This window comes from Salarias fasciatus, chromosome 14, assembly GCF_902148845.1.
Source record: "Salarias fasciatus chromosome 14, fSalaFa1.1, whole genome shotgun sequence".
Taxonomy (NCBI): Eukaryota; Metazoa; Chordata; class Actinopteri; order Blenniiformes; family Blenniidae; genus Salarias; species Salarias fasciatus.
In genome coordinates, this window is record NC_043758.1 from 25,529,848 (window position 1) to 25,550,816 (window position 20,969).

The following is a 20,969-nucleotide window of genomic DNA, read 5'->3' on the forward strand; positions in this document are numbered from 1 at the left end:
TCACCCTGACAGCATGCCTTTGAGCAACATGGTAGCAATCTTTCAAGCCAATATTTCAACTCGGGTCTCACAGTAGCGTTTGCTACTTTTAAGAATTTTTGGTTTGGCAGGTCAGTTTTGGCCCACAGGCCTTATGTTTGACAACCCTGTCTTAGGATATAGCACGCCACAGGACAATATAACAACCAGTTTATGTTGAGCTTTGAAACAGAGCACCCATAATTCCTCTTTAAGAAAAAGAAGACATTTCTAAAGCCATTTGAGGACATTTGAACTGAGAATATTTTTAGCGCAATTCATTTGCTGACAAGGCAGTATTAGCATCTGTAGCTAATTAGGAACACCAACTCTGTAGAGTTGTTTACCTCTTTGTTATGTAATTATTAGAAGTTCACATTTGAAGCTGTTTGCTGGCATTACAGTTAGTTCCACTATATAATAATAGCTGATAGCACCAAGTCCAGAACAGGCAGAGATGCAGACCTGGAGCCAATACTGATGTGGTATTTCCCCACAAAGCATGTCAAAGCAGTGCTATTGGAAAATCACTACCCATAAATACATCTAAGGGGCTCGTGTGAACATTTCCCACCCGGCTGCACATATTTACGCCTTGGAGGCAATCATAAAGCTCTTCCGTGTTGCTGCATGCGCACCTGGTGGGGTTTGCCCAAGAAATAATGTTTGGTGCTTCCATTCCTGTTTTTTTTTTTTTTTTTTTTCTTTTTTAGACATAAAATTATCACCAGTATGTCTGAAGGGAGGAAGAAGAAGGCATTTTGGTCACTGTTTTGCATCAAACTCCCTTCTGATTAATGCTAAGTGGGGCAAAGGTCCAGTTTCAGATGTGGTCCGTTTTTAATGTTGTTTTTGCTTAAGCAGGCATATTGAAAGATGTTTCAGGAAGCAACAGAGCGAAATCATCAAACCTCAGCCAGCGTATTCCTATGAGTCCAAATTTTCCTGTTATTCACCGAGGAGCTGCTTGGAAGAGGCGGCGTAGTCATGCACATTAGCAGGGCCGTCCACAGCCAGCCGGGTGGACGCCGAGGGAGCAACACAGAGCGAAGCAGGTGACGGAGGAGGTGATGAGAAAGAGGTGGGAGGTGTTTGGGAACGAGGTGATGAGCGGGTGGATGAATGGCCGGCTGTACGGCTGTTTGGCTCCTGCATGCCTGCTGAAAGGTGAGAGGATGGAGCACCCACGTACTCTTTTTTTTTTTTCCTCCTTCATTCCCCTCTCACACACACAGCAGGAGATGTGTGTGCATGTGCACATGCATGCGTGTGCTAGTGCCAGTGGGTAAAAAAGCACAGCCAGGACCATGGACCTGAACGCCTCCCACACGGTTCCATACATCCTGATGGATTCTGCAGATCCCTCCCAGCAGCTCCACCCTGTAGATCAGCCCCTCACTGACTGCTGGTAACCTTCAAGATGCCATCTCCCCTTGCACGCACACACACACACACACACACACACACTTTGCTGAATGCCCACGGGACACTTCAGACCAGTCCCAGTTGTTGATTCCATCTGTCTGTCTGTAGTCACACACACACACATACACACAAATACATGTCTGCGTTGCCCTCACATTCAGCTTGTGTGACTCCCCACTCCTTTTACAAAAAAAAAAAAAAAAAAACCTTCATGGATGGTGTTTTTCTCTTCAGTGCTTCCAAGCTGCTGAAGCCACACACTAATGAGGATTTCCTGATTTCACTCCCAGAGCTTTCCAGCTGAGGCGGTGGATGTGCAGCACTGTAAGCTGTGGTGTTGTGGGGATAATTACCATAAAGGCGCAGTGGAGGCCCCCCCTTCCCCCCCCCACCCCCTTCCCCCCCACCTCAATGATTATTATTCCAGAAGCAGTCACTTTAAGTTGCTGTATCAGATGCACAATCAATACAACACAGGGATGCACCTGCCTCCATGAGAACGCGCGAGGCGGATGGAGCGAACATGCGCTCCGAGATGGGAAATCCTGCACGGTCGGGGGACGCAAGGAGAATGCAATGACAGCGTTATGCAGCGATGGGGGTCCGGGGAGGGGGGCTGCAGGGAGAGACAGAGAGAGCAGGGAGGGGGGGCGGGGGATCGGACTCTCGGGTGTCCCGTTCAGCTTTTGCAGCCGCGCCGCTGCTCCGCTGTTTTTCCGCCGGTTGCAGTCGCTGAAGTGAGCGCAGCGCGGAGCCACACAGCTGCGGCACCGCGCGCACCAACACACTCTCTCTCTCTCACACACACTAGTATCATAGCAGCCCCCTGCTCAGGTCACCCACTGCCTGGTCCCACAGAAAGAGGGACAAACGCATCCCCCCCATACACCCCGCCACTTGTGCACACTCCGGGTGCCCCGGCCGGTGCGCCGCCGCTTCCCCGCATTCATTCACGCATCCCGCTTCTCCCGCAGCACATCCTCTTAACTTTGTGTGTGCACGACACTCACCCGGCCATGCTGCTGAATATCCCGCAGGAAGGGAGAGGGGGAGAAAAAAAAAAGTCCGTCCAAGTCAGTAAGCATCCAGACCCGCAGAGCCGCTCCGCGCCCGCCCGCCTGCCCGGACTGACTGACTGTCACTGGCGGACCGTGCGCTCAGCTCCGCTCCGCTCTGCTCCGCTCGGCGCGCGCTCCCGCCTCCACTACTATCGCCGCTGCTGCACGAGCTGCACGCTCGCGACGGGTCTGGCTCGTGCGCAGGGATGCGCGGGCACAGCGCAGCCTACCGGAGAGCCTATAGATTTAATTTAATTTAAAGAGAGAGAGAAAGATTGGATGATGAGGAGGACAAATGAAATCAGGTGAAGGACTGACTGAGTCCTGCGGAACTTTATCAAAAAAAAAAAAAAAAAAAAAAAAAAAAAAGATTCACCTAGACTCTGGTTCTCTTAAAGCTGAAAATCAGTGTTACACAGGAGCGGATCTAGAAAATTTGTGGAAGAGGGTACCAAGAGAGGACCTCGTGGACGCTTAATAAAAATGAAAGCTGCCATTGTCTCTTTATTTTCCTCTGGATTGAGTTCAGTTGATTTTGCCAGTTTTGACTTCATCTAATTAAAAGATGGTTCATGTGATTTCCATCTCTGTTGCCTCATTGTTTATATTGTCAACATGACCAGTTTGTGAGCTACATTCAGCAGATTCACATTCAGCTAAGGAAAAAAAAACTGAAAGACATTACACGCAAAAACAGACAAAGGAAATTCAAGGACAAATTTATGCCCCGTTTTCAGTGAAAACATAGTTTTGGGGTATTTGTTTCAGAGACGTTTTGCATTTGCACAGCAATCTTTTGAAAAGAGTTTTTTTTTTTAAACCACACAGTCATGCATGCAGAAAGTAAGAAGTTATGTACAATTGCGTGTACAGGGACACTTGGATGGACAGACCACAAAGTTGGATTGCTGTAACGTGTGACTACTTCGAAGTCCCAGGAGAATGCACTGACAGTCATGTCACTCTGGCCGCCACCATTGTTGTCACTGTCCAACAACTTTTGCATGTGAAGGGTGACTACACACTACACCCATGGTTTGTATGTGCAATAGAAACATATCAGTGAAGTGACGCTTCCAATCTTCATGGAAACGTTTTGGAAAAGTTCCTTGATTTTTCGGTAGCAGTGTTGCTGTGTTTGGTGGCACGGCGGCTGGGGATCCCTCCTCTGGAGCAGGAATTCAGCAGCTAAGTTGCTCTGTATGTTGGAGAATTCACCTCTACTGCAGAGAGCCTGTCTCAGTGTTTCCCGTCTCTTCTTGTAACCTCACGCTGCACTGTGCTGAGATCAGGGCTCTGCGGGGTTCGTGCCGTCTATACCGCAGGTCTCCCTGTTCTCCTCCAGAATCTCAAATATCTCTGGGAATCCCATTCTGTGCACCCATTTTAATGAAATGTTGTTGAACGACTGCAACAATCACGATGAAGCCATAAAAGAAACATACTGACAGAAAACAAACACAAGCACCTTGAATAATTTAAAAGATTCTGCAGGCAATTTATTGCTGTTCATATCGTTTATTTGAACACAAATGCATTGTTGTTTCCACTATTCTTTAAGACAAGAGAGCTGTCCATGAGCAGTAAAAAGCATGAAAGGAGACGAAATCTGAAGATTACCAGGGCTTATAAGAGATAACTGTGCTTGTCAGTGTCAGTCGACCAAGTCTGAAGGGAGTCTCCCGGGTTTTTTTTTCCTTTTGAGCTGGGACATCAACCCAAAACACACATCCAGCAACACAAAGGGAGGCAAAGACGGAGAGTTTCAAAGCAGCAATCGAAGAGCTCTGACTGACACCGGAGTGGAAACGACTCCTACGGGGAGCTCTCCTGCACCTTTTAAAGCAGCTGAATGCATCACAGAGGAACGTGGTTCTAAACAGCGGAGCAGAGTGCTGTTTGCATGGAGACACTCCCGTCATGTTTGGGGAAAACGTTTTCTCCATAATAAAAATATTTTTCCTATGATGGTAACTTCTTAAACCTGCCTTTTCAAAAGTGCTGCTAAAAACATCGAAAATAAATAAACCTATAAAATCAGACGTTTTATACTTTGAATTTAAATAGAACATGGCGGGATCTATTTGTTCATTTATTATGTCTGTCATGATTTAAACATTTTATTCTATTCTCCTATTATGAAAGAATTGTTTGCCTTTGGAGAAAATTTGATGATCACTAAAATACAAAAGAAAAATACACATAATCATTGCTACTATCGTTGTGATTGTTCCAGTTATTATTGCTGTTGTTTTCGTTATTGTACTCCGAGCTGATATTCTCAATTTTCTTTTTAAGAATAAACAGTGCTAACACACTACAGATAGTTCATTACGACCAAACCAATTTATAGATTTTTGCTGTCATCTAAAATACTGAGTACGGTCGCAGTAAGCACAAGAGCAGCATTGAGAACCAGACGTACCGAGACAAAAATGCTGGTATCAGTTAGAGCCACATTATTGGCCGCTAGATCACTTTCACCCTTTAATTCATTTCCAGCAGCCCCGTCTTGGACGCATACACCTGTGCAGCTGCACCTGACATTCAAGCGAAGCAGCTGCTTTCTAATTTTAATTGACTGAACCAACTTCAGGTTTGAAGAGAGTTCAGCGGGCCGACGGTGCTCTGCAGAAAACGACAGCCGACACGAGAGCCGGCATTTGAGCAGCTCCGTGGATGTTTAATTACAGCTCAGTAATATGAATGGCTGGAAGAAGAAAAAAAGCTCAGAGCATTTGCTTTGGCCAGCTTGAAATTACACTAATCTCTGCCAGCGAGCAGACTAATGACTCCATCCGTCCATTCGTTCATTCACCAGGTTCAGCTCAGTTAGGCCCCGTTGTGCATTTACAAGACATTTTGTTAACACGAAAACAGCAAGAACACTAAAAATGATGTAGTTATTGCACCAGGCCACAAGTTGGCACCGCTGGTTGTTTTTATAATGTCACACACTTGTTCATGGCACGAGAAGGGTCAGACATTTTAGTTCCAGTATTGAAATGACCAAAATTAGATTTGCATGTCTTAAAAAAAAAAAAAAAACTATCTGGAGCAGACCTGTCCATTTCTTTTTCATATATGTTGTCCCATAGCATTTGGCTTCACTGTATGGAGATGGCAGACTTTCTTGGAGGTTCCATAGAACAAAAAAGATTGGGAGTACAGTTTGGAAAGGATGTATGAGTAATGCAGAACACACTAGTTTGGCTTGTCTCTGTACTGAATTCACAGGCAAAAGATGAACGTCCAAACACAGAAAGAGTCCACTCAACCCTCAACAGGCTTCACACACAGAGCGCTCTCCAAGGGAACCAATCCAGGATCCAATAGGTTACATTATCGTCATCATTCTCATGCAAGGGCATGTAGTAGCAATTATTTTCTTTCATTTTTCCAATGATCCTTCACTGATAATTTTCAAGAAAATTGTAATGACAGAAAAAAAGACAAGTAGCTCCATATGAAGTAGTGTCGCTTTTAACTTGATGGCAGCTTGAAGAAAACCTTCGTCCATTCCACCCTAATGGTTATTGACGAAAATGAGACGCTTAATCTCACATCTAATTAAATAGCAGACCCTCAATGATGCTCAATTACAACAAAGTATTGACCCGTAAATGTACCAATCCTTGATTGTAAACTGAATCTCAGAACAGATAAGACTGTGAAAATCCCAAAGAGGACAGCCAACACCGTCCCTCTGTCAACAATGTAAACGTATAGTAACTTTGTAAGATTTCGATTATTCAAACTGCTGCAAAACATTTAATATGACAAAATTAAAAAAAAACAGTCCACTGAATTCACAACACTTTAAGAAAATCAGATAAAGAGGTGAGGTTAAGAACAAAAAAGCTGCCACCTCCCAGAAGGACGGATATTGTGCTTTGGGAAGGAGACGTGGAGGCAGCGTTGTGCTCTGACTCATGTTCTGCTGAGAAACTCTTCCCCTGACATTTATGTGGATGCTACAATGAAAAGGATCACCGACACAAACATATAGATACTGTCATGACAGAGAAACACTCTGATGGGCAGAGTGCTAAAAGGAACTTTAAAATGCTGAATTTGTGAATGGGTTGCCATTTAAACAGAAATAAATGGAGAACTTTAGAAATGAAACTGAAAGTGATATCCCTGGACTTTGGAAATATTATGGGGTTCATGCAAAGACTTGCTTGTAACACTACTGGCCGTTTGTGTATTTCATTCAGTGTACTTCACGACTCTTAATTACCAATACTAACTCAGCCACAAGTGAAAAAGTGCATCTTTTGTCTCTACACTTCGTTGGCCACTGGGTCCTTCGTCAACAGTGAGTACAATTTTGCAAATACGAGAGCTCTATGGATTCTAGCATTCTCATATTGTTGTTAGTGTAACACCACGAGTATAACCACCGAGGACAAGCTGGCAGCAGGGTCAAGTAGCAACAAAGAATCAGCTCTAATATTACATCCACAGCTCTCTCCAGAGAGGAATTTTCAAAGACTGCAGAGAACGGTGAAAATGTGCTACAACGCAGTCACGGTTGTGTCCTCGCAACAAAACACAACACTACCGGTGACGATGATTAGAGTTGAATTCGCTCGCTTCCCTGGCACATTTTCAGTTTAATAAGAATACCTAGAGCAGCACCGTGCTTCTCTTCAGTCCACAGTTCTTTATGTCAATTGAAAAACCGAGTCTAAACACACAACATACAAATTTAAAGAAAGCCTCACTTTAACGTTGCTGATTGTTTATGACAGCTTGAATATATTGAACTTGTTTTTCTAAGAAGCAGCACTGTTGCTGACTCATGTTCATGACTCAAACCTGCTGTCTCCAAAAGCCAAATAATTTAGGGTTTGTGTGTGTGCTTTTTTTTTCTCTCCAGGTAATACTGCTTCATCCTATAACTCAAACTCATGATGGTAAGTTTGGTTCCAGATTGCGTGTGGACCATAAGAATGAATACGTGTTGCTCTGTGCTGGCCGCATATAAACTGAAGCCAGAGTGACAGTAGCAGTAACTGAATCTCTTCTGTCATTAACCTATTTGTTTTAACAGTGGCTGAGAAATTTGACGGCTGTCCATCAGTTTGACAGGTTTGATCCCTGAGGGCAGATGTTCTTTATTTTTGCATGGAGACTTGACGTTTTAGGGTGACAATAAAAGTGAGTAAGGTCAAGCTGAACATAAGGAAATTTAACTTAGATCGGTCCTTAGAGAAGAACACACACTCCTAAATATAAGCCCAGGAATGGTTTTAAATAGAAATAGTAGGGTTTAAGACAACTCTATTTCGTGAAAATTCGCTCATAGTAGCGCTTAGAAACATTTGGCTCGTCCTGACCTGCCCTACTCTGCCTCTGATTGGTTCTTCAGCCCTCATGCTGCACATTTAGCAGACATTAACCAGTTAAATCAGTAAATGCAGCCAATAGTAGCCAATTAAAGGCACAGTAGGGTGGGTCATGACTCCATCATCCTGGGGGGGAAAATAAAGGCTATCTTGCTTTTAGACACTGCAGAGTGGCGTGTGTGTCTGTGTTGTATTTTATAGTCAGAAATTAACCTGAAATGCATATTTTTGGTGTGCGGAATAAAACAAGACTACCCATATTAAACATTTACTTGCACCACATGACACCTGATGAGCCTCCGTAGAACGGTTTATATAAACCAGTCAGTTCAGTGAAATGGAACCAAGCAGCTTTATTTGTGCAGCACATTTCAGCAACAATGCAATTCAAAGTGCTTTGCATTAATAAACATGTAGAGGTGTCAGTGAGAAAGATGGAATAAAAGAAAAAAAGAACAGTAAGCATAAAAGCAAAAAACATACCAGATTTAGATACACAGCTACATAAAATACATTACGAGCATGTCTTTACAGAAAGGCAGCAGCAGACAGACGGATCTTCACTTCAGTCCGTTTTCAAATGAACTCAGATCAGTTTTCAGGCAGTTTGTTCCAGATATTTGGTGCATAAAAATTCAAAGCTGCTTTGGCAGGTTTAATCCAAATGACCTGAGGTCTGGATGGTCCCTAACCTAAAAGATTTGAGAAGTACTTTGATATGTTTCATATTTGGAAATCTGTTGTATGTATGACAGGGAGTCAATGTAAAGACCTGAGAAGTAAACTGATGTGCTCCAGTGTGTGTTTATCTCAACATGAGCAATAGAATTTTGAATCAGCTGTATGAATTTTGTTTTTGTTCTGTTTTTTTGTTTTGGTTTGTTTTTTTCGGAAGACCTTATGAAGAAAATATTTCAATAATCAAGTCAACTGAAGAGAAAGGCCTGGATTAATTTCTCCACATCCTGCTGAAAGATCAGTCTGTTAACCTTTCCTATTCTTCAGACAAAAATAAGCTGTCTTTAATATTACTGGTCAAACTCAGGTCAGAATCCACATTTGCATCAAGATCTCTGTCTCTCTAAGTGTCTTTTAACCTCTTAACAGGAGCACTAGCTGTGACTTTCACCTCTTTAATTCCAAAAAAAGCCCTACATCACTCTTATTTTTGATAGGATTAAAAAAGTTTTGGCACATCCAAAGCCTGACCTGCTCACTACATCCACTCAGAGTGATGGATATCTGTGTCTTTATAATAACCCTTTTTGGTTTTTATCTAAAGACTGAGCCTTTAGAAGCATGTAGGTGTCAAACAGAAATGGACCCAGGTTGGAGCCCTCTGGAAATCCACAAGTCTGTTTTTTTTTTCTTCTTGAAAATATCATTTGACACACAAGTTCCACTCATTCAAAAAGTGTTTAAAGGAATCTAGAGCTGTGAGAGAGAATCCCATCCAGTGTCTAACTGTCTAATAGAATGTAGAGATCAGGGCTGAGATTTTGAACACTTCTGTTCAGAGAAATGTCAGTGAAGACTTTAACATGAGCCGTCTCTGTTCTGCAGGGTGGACCGAAGCCATACTGGTGCTTTTGTAATTGCAGCCAATTAAATCTTTTGCATTTCTCAGTTACAATGAGTGATGATTTATTTAACATTTTAAAAACCATGATTAAACGTTCTGATACACTGTTAAAAATACAAATATGTCTGTCAAGCCCTCTGAATTTTTGTGCTGTTCTGGACTTCAACAGAACGTTTTCTTCACAGGGATGTTCCACAAGATTTCACTCCAAGAACCAGTTCAAGTTTTATTTCAGTCTTTTATTGTCATAACATCAGGTTTCACTTGGAGATTTCTTGAGCCTTTTCTGTTCCTTTAGAATTCTATAATATCCTTTCACTTATAATTTCTTCAGTTCTTCAGTGCTCTGGGATTTCTTTGTGTTTCTTTACATTAATTAGCAAATCTTTTAATCCTGAAGTTTCTTTAGGGTCCTTTAATTTTCTTTCAGCTTTTTAAGAATTCTTAATGTTTCCTTAGGTTCTGCAGCAGATTTTACCAGGTTTCCTCAGTAGATCGTAGCAGTTTCTTAAAGGAATACTCCGAAGATTTTGGACCCAGGCCCTTTCCCTATTATTGACAAAGTGAGACAAGCTCATAAATACCTTTTTGTGTCTGTGCGTTCAGTGGCTGTATCCCAGCTGTTAGCATCGTAGTTATGTAACCCAGGTGGGAAAACGGGTTTTTTGCCTTAAAATATCCTGTATTAATTTCCCTAAATAATTATTCAACTCACTCCTCGCTCACCAAGCGTCATTACGTCACGCGGTCACGTGACGCCGTGCGTCCAATCCCGATCTATAAACACTGGTGGTACCGGGAAGTAATGAGAGGGGCGCACAACGGACAGGGACGCTGCTGGAGCAGTGTACCAGAGCCGTGGTGCTGTGTGGAAACCAACTGTGCGTGATCAATCTAAGGAATTGGTGAGTCGCGTTAGCGTTAGTTTAGCCGCTCATTTATTCACACGTGCATTAGCTTAGCCTTCATTCATTCCTTCTCATGGTTGTATCCCAAGTATGTCAATGTCAATCAAGATGCGAAACACTGTAATTTATCTATCTGACAATTGATTACTTGTCTGGTAATCATGAAATAAGATGCACTTTAACACCAGTTTATGATGCTGGTGTTTGTTACTGCAGCCCAGCTCATCGCAGGGGCTGTTTGCACTTTATTATCTGTGATACTATGCACTGAAGGTCTTAGTCTGTATTTATTCAAATCCAGTTTTAAAAAGACGATGTGTTGAATAACATGGAATTATATTTTTGTATTTATGACTAGTCTTGATCCAATGTGCACAATATGTACTGATTGGACCTGTTTTAACGCAGGCCAGGTTGATGGCGAGCTGCTAGGCCTGAACTGAAAGCTGCACCTGAGAAGCAAGTCTGAAGTGGAACCCAATCTGCTCAGGCTGGGCTGCTTGGACGGCTTCTACCCTGCAGTTGACTCCCTTGTCCCCTTTGCAACCTATCTCTGGGCCACTCATCTATCATTACATTTCCCCTCCTAACCCTTGGACTTTCCTCTGGACGTTTAAAGGTGGACTCAAGAACTGTGTTGCTCCGTCTCTGACGGGACCTTCATTGATCCCCGGCTGGGTGATCAACAATCAAGGAAACGGTGTTAGTTACTGTTGACACTGATTTATTTGTGCAAAGATCACTTTATTGGTTAAGGCTTCACTGTTTCCTTGTTTCTCACTTATGTTTGTTATTTGTCTGTTTTGTTACACTTATATAAAAAGGTACCGCTTAATTCAGATGCATTCAATCTCCTGTTTCTCCAGTCCAGGAGCTGACCTAGTCTTCTGATTGGTCACTGCCCAGAATTATCACAATCATTAAATGTAACTTCCAGGCTACAGTTAGCTTAGCTCAATTGCTGGAGGTGAAAAGGAGTCATAGCCAAACTGATGAAAGTGGACAAAATACTCCTTCCAGTGGTTCAGGGGATGGTGTATAAGCACGTGAAGTAAATCCGAATGGTTTTCGTTTCAATCCGTTAAAACAACGTTAAGCTAAGCTAACTACAATGCTAACAGCTGGGATCCAGCCACTGGACGCAGAGATACAAAAAAGGTATTTATGATATTATTTCACTTTGTCAACGATAGGGAAAGGGGGTGGGTCCAAAATCTTCAGAGTATTCCTTTAAGTCCGGGTTCCTCAATTAACGGACCGCGGTCCGGCACACCTCGCTGCGGACCCAGGGCAAATGGCACTTTTCCACAAAAAAAAGAGAAAAAAAATCTTTCTTTAAACATATATTATTTTCATTAATCACCAATCTATCACTATGCGCTACTATTCTATCGCTAATTTTGTTTCATTTTTAGTCAAATATCTCTTATGTTCCCACTTCTGTTGTATTCAATCACTCAGCGCCCTGCGTGCTGTGTGTGTGTGCGTGTGTACGTGCATGCATGTGTGTGTTTGAGAGAAGAGTGAGACAGCGCTGATTGGCTGTTGCCTGGGTGACAGGATATTATGGGCTACGACAACGATGATTGGCTGAGAGAGCGTGCATGCTGCTAGCAAGACGGGATGGACAGCACCTTCGACCTGCCTTGAACACATGACCGACATTAATAAATGGACCCAGGGCCGGTCCCAGGCATAAGCGAACTAGACGGCGGCCTAGGGCGCAATGTACGGGGGGGGGGGGGGGGGTACTGCACTGCTCGGCACTGCCTGGCATCGCTCGGTGTCGCTCGGTACCACCTGGTCTTTCTCCTCACTGACGGGGGAGGCGGAGCAGCTCACAGGCAGTTTGACAGCACAGTTTCAATCCAATTTGAAAAAGACAGGAAAATATGAGGTCCAATATAATGAAACATGTTTGTTTCAAAATGCACTTTTGTAGTATTATGGGTCTTTCAAAGAATTTGCATTGTTTCCAATGTTGCGAGAAAACATGCCTGAAATAGACAGATGGCAGCCCTGTAGAGCTATGTAAACACTTTCAGTAAAACAGAAAGCACACTTAAAGCCTGCAGGGAGTCAGAGTTTGAGAAAATTAAAGTAATTTGTCTCAGGAACCCCCCCCCCCCCCAAAAAAAAAAAAAACAAAAAACTTCAGTGAGGTCTTTCTACTGTCAAATAGCCGATTTAGACTTTGGGCATTGATTTTCACCTTCCACAAGATGCAGCAATGTTCTGCAACGACAGCTGCCTGAAATAATCCTTTCATTCCTCTCAATGTGCTGGAGAATACTGGTCGCATTAAAAGAACACCTCACACACAGCTGATTATACCTTTTGACTAAATTTAACCATTCAGTCAGCACAGCCATCGCTGATATTACAGAAATTATGAAACGATATGAAACTGATGCTTTATGGTCCAAATCTTTCAGCATAATGTATCTCTGATCTCTGTGCCACTTGTTTCTGCTTGTATTGTCTCTGACATAAGAGTTTTACTCGGTAGGTTTTCTTTTTTTATGTTTTGGAAATGTGAATGGATGGAAAAGAGTGCATCACTAAATGACAAATTATCTGTTCCCACATCAACCATGAACAAACTGCAAACACGTATTAAATACACCACGATGGAATTACAATTCTACACCATTAGATTGGTTACCCAATTATCTCTAGGTGTCATTTAATTGTCAGCATTTAAAGGCAGCATGTTTTTTTTCCCCCTCCTACAGAATGAATGAGGCACACGTGCACAAAGTACATTAATGCTGCTTGGAGATGGTTGAAGTGGAAGCGAGTGTACAGAGTCTGAGACCAAAGACCCCACCACAGTGGATATTTGACCTCTGGTTTAACAAATTACCTGGTGTAAGAAGAATAGAAACTTACAAGACCATAGAAATCCTGCAACATTAAAATAACTAAAATTGCCAGTTTTTTAAAACCATTTAAAAAAAAATCTACAGCACTCGGTGGTCTGTGACAGATTGTTGACTGAAATCTGACTTCACAGACTGCATCAGCAAACACAGTAACCTTATATGTTTAGTGGGAACTAAATACCTACAACATTAACCTCAGTTTTGGGCCTTTCTGATCCTTATTCCTCAATGTTTGAACCTCCTACCCAAAATGATAAATGAATAAAAATCTGAAATTTAAATAAACTGTTGCCAGCTGAACAACAGAAATCAGTTTTCAATTGTTTCTACCAGAGTTGGGTTGGATAAATATAACCACATACGTTTCTCACATCACTGTTATTTTGTGTCTGAAAACACTCTGGGATTCTTTCAGAATGTAAGCAGGTGATTTGGCTCCAGCAGGATGACGGTTCCACATCTTGTTGACAGAAAATACCGTCTGATTCAATTCAATTCAAATCACAACATATAGCCAACCAGTCATCGCACGGCGTTGAGAGAAACCCAACAATTCCCACTTGAGCAGCACTTGCTGACAGCCTGGATGAAAAACACTTTCAACGGGAAGCAGCCACGACGACAAAGCCAGACGCAGAGGTGGGCGGCCATCTGTCTCCACGAGTTCTGGGGAGAGAAAGCAACAGCACAGAGAAACAACAAAGGATGGGAGTTATTCTCTTTTACAATAACAGCAGTGACAAATTCAAACTATTTTCCCCCTAAAAAAACAAAAAACAAAAAAAAAAAACACTGATTTGTTGTAACAATGTAGTTGTGTATATCAGAGCAGACAGCGACAGCCTATAGGTACAATGCAGTAAACACATTAAATAGGCATTGGGTTATGTGATAGTTGTTTCAGTGGATGTCTGACAAGCAAAGCAACTCAATACGAAGATAATTAGCTGCTGAGTATTTTCTTGTGGCTTATATAAGCGAAAAACTTCCAGTATTCAGTCTGTTTGACGTTCTGGTGATTTGATGACTTTGCAAACTGTTAGATTAAGACATGCTATTGATGGATCTACAGCGTGATATGCATTATTATGAACTGAGCTATAAGCTCTGACTCTTGACACAATCAAAGCTTCACTTTATGCCAGTTATCCCACTTCCTGGGTTGCCAGATCAGATTCAGTGTTTCCAGCCCAAACATGACGTGAAACCCGCCGTAATATTCTTATTTTCATAGTAAAGACCACATCATAAGCACATTAGCCTGGCATGCCAGACTGACTTTATTTATGTGTTACACACATATAAAGACAGTGGATTGGTACCGCGCCATTGGGGCAGCATTTCAAACTGGCAACGAGAGGCGGGACTATTGAACGGAGAGAACCAATCCAAGAAACAAGGCTGTGACGCAACCACAATGCGACGTACGCAGCGCTCCGTTGTAGTCGTTTTGTAGTCCAAAACATGGGATTATGGCATGTAGTTTTACGTTTGTTTTACCCCCAAATTCCACCGGACGCTAAAGCGCCGCACCGCGCCGGCGTCTTGTTCCTGAAGTCAATGCAGTCAATGCATGCCGTTTAGAAGCGGCGACCTGAAGTGAATCACCAGCGCCGTGGCGCGCGCCTGTGTTCTGGTGATCCGTCTTCACACCGGTGCTTCTGGGACGTGGCGTGGCGCTTTCGCGTCCGGTGGAATTTGGGGGTTAGAAAGAAAAGCCTTCAGAGCAGATTCCTGCTCTGGTTTCAGTGACAAATTCAGTTCGTTCAAAACTTCAGACAGAGTCGTGATGAAACCTCGCTGTGTTGCGGCCGCCATCACGATTGTTTTGGGGGAGGTATAATACGACACAACGCTAACTCCCGCCTCTCATGGGCTATGATTGTTTGTTTTGATGACAGAAAGTTTGCCGGGCAGAAGTCAGATTCAAACGGCGCGGTCCCAGACTGTTTCCCCATGTATCCCTGAGCATGGAGAGACAGTCTGGCGTGCCGGGCTATAAGCACATAGCTGCAGTGAATGAAGACAGGCAACAACAGTACAACAGGCTCACCAAAAAAACAGTGCAATCACACAACAGTGCAGTTATCCAATGCGAACATGAAACATGAGCAACCAAACACCTAAATCCAACTTACTGCTGTTAAATTATTTATTAGAAATTATGCAGGCTGCCTGGCAATAACTTTTCTCTCTCGCTGACACCCCCCCCCCCACCCCCCCCCCCACCCCCCCCCCCCCCCACACACACACACACACGACAGAAACTAACCAATGAGATCAGTGAATGTAGTGAAGACAGACGAGGGTGGCTTATGGCGCTATCATATGGTCAATATGGCTCATATATCATGCTGAGTAGCACATCGGGGGTTTGGAAATGGGTGTAAATAGTTTCTGAAAACCTACCACATATTGTGAAAACCAGCCCAAATTGTATCAACCTGCCCAATGCTAGTTTTTCCAGCCCAGTGGGTCCAAAGAAGCCCAATTGGGTGCAAACCCACCTAATCTGGCAACACTGGCCACTTCTGGTTCACATACCCTGATGTAATACTGGAAAGATCCGATGGGGTTTTGGTATAAGGTACTAAGAAAACAAGTGTGGTACAATATGAGAAAGTCAGACATAACTGAGAAGTATTTAAGAGAGTTACAGACTTCCCAAGAAGAGGTATGATTATAAAGAGAAGGACATCAAATCAGGAACATCATGGACTGGGAGTCTGCAATGGAGAGCAGAGGCATAAAGGTGAGCAGGACTGAAAGAGAATATGTGTGCGAATAGGAAGGAGGATGATGAAACAGTGGGGGTGCATGGAGTGGTGGCAGAAAAGAGACAGGAATTGCAGTATTGGTTAACCATCCTGAGGGGGGGAGGTGTGAAAGAGACATAAAGACAAGAGTACAGACCCAGTCTACTGGAGGAGGATGAATTTCAAGAGGGATCTCTCATTTAAGGGTTCTATCTAGGTTGACTGGATAAGGAAGAGCTGAGGATGATGAAGTTTTCACTGGGAGTGAGCAGAATGGAGAGAATTAAGAGTGAGATAATTAGAAGGATATCTCACTTTGGACAGATTGGCGACAAATTGGTAAAGATGAGAGAGAGCTGCTTTAGTCACACACTGCATGGAGAAGAGGTGATATCTATGGTGAAATGGATGCTCTGAATGGAGAGAACATAAAAGCAGCAAAAAGGAAGGTCAATGAGGAGATTCGTGGTTGCAGAAATGAGGACATACAGGCCATGTGTGAGAGGATGGAGGATACAGAGACAAAGGCTGCTGGAAAAAGACGATCCATTTTGGCAGCCTCTAATGGGAATTTGTCAAAGAGGAAAAAAATAATATAGTTGGGAATTTCAGAGCAACTTCAAGGTTTAATTCTGAAGCTGAATCATGGCTGATGCTATTGATGTGCATGTTTGGGAATGACCAAATGGAATTGGCTGGGAGGACTTACATGCTCTTTGAATGAATTAAATACTGCATCATACATAGATTTTCATTTTTCCCTACACCCTGACATGCCACATCACTTCTGTTATAAAATCTTCTCAGATTTGCACACAGGTCATTTTTTTATTGGAGATTTTTTTCAAAATTCAGTAGATCTACAGTATATTTAAAATAACACAGACTTTCTGAATCATCTACATTCAGAGAGGCTTTCAGGATAGTGTGTCAAGTGGTTGAAAAACAGTATTTACTGGAGATCAAATTGTTGGACTGACTGAGAATCTGACGGACTGGAAGACAATGTAACCCCCCCCCCCCCCCCCCAGGCATCGCTGCCTGCTCAGACAGAGCTTCATCAATCAAAGTTCACAATACACTGTGATGGAGCCGCTCTTTCATTTTGGTAAAACACTGAGCCCCTCATCTTCCTTTTATTTTCCTTCTTCATGCACTTTAACAAACAAAAGGCGTGGCACACAGTGGGCATAATTTCTTTCTTACGCCCATTATCCCTGCCAACGTTTTCCTGTAAGGATTTATGTACAGCTCAGTCGGTGATCTTGATCTTTAAATAGAGCTGCTGGATAACAGGGTAAAATGAAATGACCTTTGAATGATATTTTTGTCTCCACTGTCATTATTTTCAGCAAATGGTGCAGAAAGCCCTGCATTTCCTTGTCATGTTTGACATAGCTGGTTGTGTGCTTGCTGAAGCTCCAGCAACCGAAAAAAGTGCTCAAAAAAAAAAAAAAAAAAAAAAAAAAAAATGACAAGCTCCCTCAGCTGAGCCTCCCTCCATCTATTTCCATCCATCCATCTATCCAAATGAGGAAATGATTAGTAAATGCATTAATAGACAGTAAATATGTGTCATTAATATTGTCAGTTAGACAATGACATTCAGGTCATGTGTGCTGTAGTCACAGACTGGGAATCTCGCAGGGTCATTATTTCCAAGATTCTCATTATCCTCCTTTTGTCATTACTTCCCCTCATACTACTGATGAGAACTCACAAAAATAGGGTTGTTTCAACAATAGAGTTGAGTGAGAAACAAGGGAATAAGGCATAGCTGAATTCTTCTAATGTATGTTCTTCCTGAGACGGTCGCATGCATGACCGATCAGATGAACAAAATCACAATATGGGCTAATCAGAGTGAGGTCTGAAAACCGATGATCAAACTCGTCTATTGTCAGATCATCAGAGTTAAATCTGACAATGTGTGTTGGCCCAGTAGATATCTTTCAGAGCCACTGAAAATGTAATGTTCTGAAAATGACTCCCACAGATTTAATTGTTTGAATTTCTTTTCTGAAATGCTGCTACTGCACATGTGCACCACGACCGCTGTAAATTGTTCTTCTGCACATATGTGCGCAGATAGCAATAACATGAATCGCAGCCTCAATATTGCCTGACTCCCAGTCCAGATTCTCCTGGGAGTTTGAAAGTTTTAGAGTTGAGAGTACTATTAATAGCCATCCATTGTATCTAAAAGATGGATAAACTTGTGTAAAGTCACCTATAGCATTCTGAAATCCCGTTTTGTTGATTCGAGCACACTGTCTCCATTGAAAATTTGAAACCAGGTGTAAATGTGATTGGTCCAGCCTGTTACGTGTCTGCATCCGTGGATAGAGGAGGTGCTGTGACAGGGCGATTTACTGTATGCTAACTTAACTCATAAAATAAAATCAATCAACTTATTTGCACTCTGAAAACTGGCATTTTTGAATCGGTTTCAATGAGACACGGGCTTTTTGAAACCACATCATCGCCCCCTGTTGGAATTTCCCCTGGAATTACAGGTTTTCTGTACTCATCTTTGCTTTTATCCAGCGGTGGTTGGCGTGAAGATGGATGGATGGATAGATGGATGGATGGATGGTTGGCGCTTGGTTTGTACAAATGACCAATTGTAAATATTTCTATTGTATTGTTCTCTGCAGCATGTTTAATTGCAAAAATAACCAACAACACCCACAAGTGGGCCAACATGAAAACTACATCAACACGTTGATATTTTCTGAAAGGAAAATGCAAAAATGGTATGAACATTGTCGGGTAAAAGGTGCCTCAGTAAACACTGATTGATTGCAGTAAGAAAGGCTGTACATTTTAAACCTCAGTTAGTGACTCTTTAGTTTAGATTTTAAAAGTGTGGTAGACTGGTTGCAGTGGTATAAACATGATAAAGAACAGTTCTAGAACATCTCTAATGTAAAATAAAAATAGGATTTCACAATGTAACTCAAACATCTACCAATTAATATTAATAACATTATCAGGGTTTTCAGCAGAATGTAGAAGCCAAAGCTTCAGTCTATTTTTGCAATAAATGTTAAATTTTTCAGATTCTTCAGGAAACCATATAATTATCATGACAATTGACACACAATCAAAGCAGGTTTAATTGGAGAGATTCTGCATGTTATTGACTATAATAGACAAGTTTATCTATTGCAGGTGTTTCTCCTTTTTTTCATTTTCGATTTATCATTTTCAGGAAAGGTGATGAGTGGAAACCTGCTCTGGGGGAATGATTAGATTTGCATGATGTAGTTGTCTCAAATGAAATCAACATGCTGTATTCATCACGAGTGCAAATCACACAGCTGATCCCTGAAAGTTTGTCTAAATGTGCAAACATGAAAGATTCTAAGACCAAATTAATTAGAATACAGCAGAGAAGTTTCCATTGTGCCTTAGTTGCCCATTGGCGAAGTCAAATTGACACTTAGGTGTGAATCACACTGGTAAACCGTTGCCAAAAATACCTGTTTGTCTGAATGGGCTGTGGAGCAAGAAACATCTTTTCTCAACACATGAGATCATTTCTTGAATAAACCAGCTGTTTGGTTGGTGTTCTTTCTGCTAGACGGCTCCAGTGGATTCAAGTGAATCCCATTACCGATCCTGCTGTGGAGCATCAGACGTAGGGCTTATTGGAACATTCAGACAGAAATGATCTTCTTCAGACCACAAGGACACAGCTGGATTTAATGATGGCACATAAAGGTGTGAAGTTAAAACTGCATATGTTCATACCTCTAGTATGTTGCTTAAATCAGTGTAGAGTCTCAAGGCACTGGTGTAGATCCCATTTGTGAAAGTATTGCATGCTCCAGAGATCGTCAGTCTATCTCACAAAGACAATGACTAAACAATGCACACAAACTCAACTCCATACTATAAGAAAATGTTCTTATCTTCTTCCATTTATTCATTATCCCAGTCTGACACCCTCATTTCAACCCTGATTCATGAGGACCAGTTTTTAAAAGGTTCTCCAGTCAGTTTTTCTCCACTCTCGTCCCGCTTTCCACGGTCTGCCAGTGAAACCATCACCGCTGGCTCATTAGTTGTCCCTTAAGCTCATATGATTTGTCACTAACCACTAAGTCATCAGATCTTGATATTTCTTCAATTTAGCATTGTACATAAATCCAGGAAAGCTGTGAAAGCTGGCTGTCTAATCTATCTCAGAGTGTGCCTCTCCCAACAACCAATTTGTTGTTCAGTTCACCTCTAGGTGACGGAACAAACAACCTTCTATTCCAAAATGGCAATTTTTTTATTGCTTGAAAAATGTGTCATTGTTACTTGGCTTCCTTTCACCATCACTCCTGTTGGAAAAATCCCTGTTCGTGTCCTCACAAACAAATTATCTCCTGAAGCGCCTGGCATGAAACGGACGCAACAAATAGTTGACCAGCTGGCAAACATAGTCTCACCTGAAGCGACTGATTTTCAAACTATCTGAAGCGTCTCGTTTTGCCGCAGGTTTACCATCTATTTCATATTTTTGTGTTACGGAAATGATTTGAGCTGTTTTTTTTCAGTGATCTCTAAGTGCTGATGAGGTTGGTTTACTTGTTATTCACAGAGACATTCTTGCGTTATTAAACCATGCTTGGGAATTAGATTGCAACATAAAACAGATCTATGAGGATCAGTACACAAGTCACAACAATGGATGGATGGATGGATGGATAGATCATGGTATTATGGTAACTGAGCAACATAAGAAGACAAAACAAAAACTGTAACACTATGACAGTATGCACATGTGCATCATTATCTCATAATATAAGGAGATCATAAATACAACTATAAAGACAAGAGTATTTTTCATGATGATCATAAACATATAAAGCAAAAAAAAAACATTTATTATGTGAATGTGTAACAATAGACAGTGAACTCTAGTTTGTCATACAGATATGAATTGCTGTGCAGTATGATGTATGAAATGAATTAAATACTGGACAAAAA

General features: G+C 42.0%; 1 protein-coding gene across 7 annotated transcripts in view; it reads right to left on the bottom strand.

Annotated features, from left to right (window-relative positions):
• The window catches only part of fat3a (FAT atypical cadherin 3a), a 188,993-nt gene extending 186,441 nt beyond the window's left edge, over nucleotides 1–2,552 (bottom strand). For all 7 annotated transcript variants that reach the window (XM_030109191.1, XM_030109192.1, XM_030109193.1 and 4 more), the window contains exon 1: nucleotides 2,454–2,552. The gene's annotated coding sequence lies outside the window, so the exon portion shown is untranslated. The remainder of the gene's footprint in view (nucleotides 1–2,453) is intronic.
• Between the last annotated feature and the right edge of the window lie 18,417 nt (nucleotides 2,553–20,969).